Below are 4,713 nucleotides of genomic sequence, written 5' to 3'. Positions count from 1 at the left end.
TCTTTGCACGTGTAATTAGTCAAAATGAGGTCATACTGGATTAAGGTGGGTCCTAGTTCATTGACTGGCATTCTTAGAAGAAAAGGGAAATTTGGACATAGACACAAGGAAGAACATCACGTGAAGACAGGGGCAGAAATTGAGTGATGCAACTATAAGCCAAAGAACACCAAGGGTTGCTGGCAGCCGCCATAAACCAGGAGAGAGCTATGAACCAGATTCTCCCTCAGGGCATCCAGAAGGAAGTGACCCTGCCAACAAAAAAACAAAACAAAACAAAAAAAAACCAAAGTACTTGCTTTTGTACTTCTGACCTCCAAAACTGTTAGAGGACACATTTCTGTTGTTTTCGGTCATCCAGTTTGTGGTAATTTTCTGTGACAGCCCTGCAAAACTAATACAGAAGAGGAAGGCCAAACCAGACATGCTCACTTGTGAGAATCACTAAAGAACAAATGCAGGAGCAGAAAGAACTCGCAGTTGAGAATATCAGCTCTCCTCACCCTCCTCCCTCTCTGATCACCCACTCTAGTCATTATACCTGAGTCTCAGGTTTGCCATGAAGAGATTAAGCCTTAAAATGAGGGGTTCAAGAATTTCTAATATTGTCTGCCAAAAAAAAAAAAATCTGGGCTTCCCTGATAGCTCAGTTGGTAAAGAATCTGCCTGCAGTGCAGGAGACCCAGGTTCGATCCCTGGGTCAGGGAGATCCCCTGGAGAAGGAAATGGCAACCACTCCAGTATTCTTGCCTGGAAAATCCCATGGACAGAGGAGCCTGACGGGCTACAGTCCATGGGATCACAAGAGTCAGACACGACTTAGCGACTAAGCCACCAAAAGAAAATCACTTATCCTATGTGACTGCTGAGGACAAGATGAAGACCAAAGATCAAAAAGTATAGTTTCAGCTCCACATGTAGAAATTTTAAATTGTAAGTGACCCGTGGCAAGTAGGTGCCTCATAGGATGAACTGCCCCTGGAGGTATTAAACAGAGGCTATGGGGATATTATCTTTCTGATCAGTCCTGGGTGTTCATTGGAAGGACCGATGTTGAAGCTGAAACTCCAATACTTTGGCCACCTGATGCAAAGAGCTGCCTCATTTGCAAAGACCCTGATGCTGGGAAAGATTGAGGACAGGAGGAAAAGGGGACGACAGAGGATGAGATGGTTGGATGGCATCACCGATTCAATGGACATGGATTTGGGTGAACTCCGGGAGTTGGTGATGGACAGGGAAGCCTGGTGTGCTGCAGCTCATGGGGTCAAAAAGAGTCAGACACAACTGAGTGACTGAACTGAACTGAACTGAACTGATATCATCCAAGGAGTTCCTGGTGGGATAGCAGAATAAGCTGAATGATCATAGGACACTTCTCCATTAAAACTGACACTGCATAGATAAGGCTTTGTGTCTGCTGGGCCCCAATCTCCAGGAGACATGGCCCTGATCCTGGCTTTGGCTGACCAGATTCTCACGTATTTTGACTAATATGGAGATTCTAATCAGAGACATGCAGGGGCTAGCACAGAATAACTTGGAACCATAGCAAGTCATGGCCACATGTAAGTTAAATGTATGGGGGAGCAAGAAATATGAGTAAACAGGAAAAACCAACAGAGAGGGGGGAAGCAGAAAGAAGCAGATTCCTGGTGTTTCCGCTTACTTATTTCTGCATATCAAATTACTCCGAAATTTAGTGGCTCAAAATGACAACCATGTCATTATATAGCTTGAATGTCTGGATTAGGAATTTGGGCAGGGCTCAGCTGGGTGATTCTTCTGTGCTGCTCAGGATAGGCAGAAGTCACTGTGTGGTCATCAGCTGGCAGACAGGCTGGAGAAGGAGTGTCTGAGATGATTTCACTCTTGCGTCTGGCACCTTGGCAAGGAATTGGAAGCCAGGCTCAGCTGGCACTGTAAAGCGGAGTGCCCAATTTCAGGCTCTCCAGCATGGCCCTTCGGGGTTATTGGACTTCTTATAGGAGAGTCAGCACTCTGTGAGTGAGCATTTCACTGAACACGCCAGGAGCTCCCTGGCCTTTCATGGCCTAGCCTGAGAAGTCTCAGAGCAACATTTCTGCCACATTCAGTTGGTGGAAGCAGTCATAAGCCCACCCACATTCAATACAGAGCCCACCACTTCATGTGAGGGAGGCGGTCAAAGGATTTATGACCATGGTTTAGAGCCACCACCCCAGAGAGGAGGGAGACAGGAGGAGCTGCTTTCCAGTTTACAGTCCTCAGGAGAAAGCCTCATCCTTAGCAACAGTCCTCTTTTTGCTTAGTTAAGTTGAGTGGGAGTCTAGACCTTGCAACCAAAATAGTTCCACTTTGGGCTAAGTTTTGTCCCTCAGAGTTTGATGTTGAAAAACAGTGTGGAGGTTTCTTAAAAAACTGGAAATAGAACTGCCATATGACCCAGCAATACCACTTCTGGGCATACACACTGAGGAATCCAGATCTGAAAGAGACACGTCCACCCCAATGTTCATCGCAGCACTGTTTATAATAGCCAGGACATGGAAGCAACCTAGATGCCCATCAGCAGACGAATGGATAAGGAAGCTGTGGTACATATACACCATGGAATATTACTCATCCGTTAAAAAGAATTCATTTGAATCAGTTCTAATGAGATGGATGAAACTGGAGCCCATTATACAGAGTGAAGTAAGCCAGAAAGATCAAGAACATTACAGCATACTAACACATATATATGGAATTTAGAAAGATGGTAACGATAACCCTATATGCAAAACAAAAAGAGACCCAGAAGTACAGAACAGACTTTTGAACTCTGCGGGAGAAGGTGAGGGTGGGATGTTTCAAAAGAACAGCATGTATATTATCTATGGTGAAACAGATCACCAGCCCAGGTGGGATGCATGAGACAAGTGCTCGGGCCTGGTGCACTGGGAAGACCCAGAGGAATTGGGTGGAGAGGGAGGTGGGAGGGGGGATCGGGATGGGGAATACGTGTAACTCTATGGCTGATTCATGTCAATGTATGACAAAACCCACTGAAATGTTGTGAAGTAATTAGCCTCCAACTAATAAAGGAAAAAAAAAAAAAACTAAAAAAAAAAAAAAAAGTTTGATGTTGAAGTCCTAACCTCCAGTACCTCAGAATATGACTGTATTTGGAGATACGGTTTTTAAAGAGGTGATTAAATTAAAGTGGGGGCTTTAAAATGGACCCTAAGGCAACATGACTTGTCTCTTTATAAGAAGAGATCAGGACACAGAAACACCCAGAGGAAAGATTCCAGGAAAACACAGGGAAAAGTGACTGTCTAAAAGCCAAGGAGAGAGGTTTCCGAAGAACCTGACCCTCCCAATGTGTCTTTCTCAAACTTATAACCTCCAGAACTGGGAGGAAACAATTTCTATCTTTTGAGCCATGCAGTCTGTGGTGTTTTATTGTGGCCACTTTGAGCAACCTCATACAGAGCCTGACTAACCAAGTGCGCCCACCGTAGGTATCTTGGTACTAATACAAGCAGTGGGGAACCTGGGCCTGCAAGCCTACTGGTTAGAGCAGGATGGCCCCAGCCCAGGCAACTCCAGTGCTCGGGAAGAACACAAAGCAGGCTGGGAGCCCAGGCCGCTGCCTCCCGCAATGTGCATCCAAGGGAATCAGGAGACACAGAGCAGGTGACTCCTTTCTCCCGTCTCCCCTCCTGGCAAAGAAAAGCATTGACTCTCGCCCCTGAGGTCCCACCATCAACATCTCACCCCCAGCCAAAGCAGCCGGCCTCCTCTTGTTCATTCACTTCCACGATGCCCACTGTGGATTCTCATTAAGACCTGTCTCTCCAGCTTGCTGACTTCCGTCCCTTCTTAAGCAGGCCGGAGGCCAAGGTTCCTCATTTAACCCGCTCTCTGGCTGTCACTGCCAATCCCTCACCACTTCGCTCCTCGGTTGCATTGAATCCAGAAAGCCTTGCAGCTCTGTAACCAAGCCCACAGGATTCCATCTCCCCCCACCAGCTGCGTGGTGAGCAGGTGCCACAGGAAAGGCCGCAGCGAAGACCAACCATCCCTCCACGCGTCCCTACCAGCCCTTCTCCCATCTCCCACGGTGCCTTCCAAGCCTCCCCCAGGCCCCTCTGGCCCCCAGCCAGAGAAGCTGACCTCGCCTCCTACTTTGCAGAGAAAATAGAGGCTGTCAGGGGAGCACGCCCTCACTTTCCTGCCACCCCCACCTACGTGCTCCGTATACTTGCACTGCCCTTCCTGCGGCCTGGAAGGGGTCTGTCCAGGGCTAATCCCGCCGCCTGTGCCAAGATTCCACCCACCCCCACCTCCCTAAGTCCCTGTCCCACCGAGCAGCACCCCGTCTTTCCTGTGCCCAGCCTCCCACGGTGGGCATCTCAGTCTTGGCACAAAAGCTTGATCAGGACTCTCCCTTGCAGGGAAAAAAAGAAAGTCCTCGACTTTGCTCTTGCCTTTAGTAACAGCTTACTTCCCTGCTAAATTCCTGGCTAAGAAATCTGAAAAGCAAGCTACTTTAAAATTCCTTATTGTTCATGCATGCATTTTTAAAGTGAAAAAATTTTAGGGTTTTTATTTCTGTTCATAAAAGGGTATATGCTCACTGTTTATTTGCAGAAGAGTCAAATCATGTGAGAATATTTAAAAACCAACATGGGACTCTCTTCTGTCAGGAAGAAGTACGTGCCGTCTGTGGCGGTACCCATCACTCTC

At 47.4% G+C, this 4,713-nt stretch overlaps 1 non-coding gene across 1 annotated transcript; it reads left to right on the top strand.

The window, feature by feature from the left end:
* The first annotated feature begins 635 nt into the window (after window positions 1-635).
* TRNAC-GCA (transfer RNA cysteine (anticodon GCA)) lies at window positions 636-708 on the top strand. Its single transcript has one exon. It is a non-coding gene; the product is annotated as a tRNA-Cys (tRNA).
* The last annotated feature ends 4,005 nt before the right edge of the window (window positions 709-4,713 follow it).

This window comes from Muntiacus reevesi, chromosome 18 (assembly GCF_963930625.1).
Source record: "Muntiacus reevesi chromosome 18, mMunRee1.1, whole genome shotgun sequence".
NCBI lineage: Eukaryota > Metazoa > Chordata > Mammalia > Artiodactyla > Cervidae > Muntiacus > Muntiacus reevesi.
This window is presented reverse-complemented; position numbering and strand designations above follow the sequence as displayed.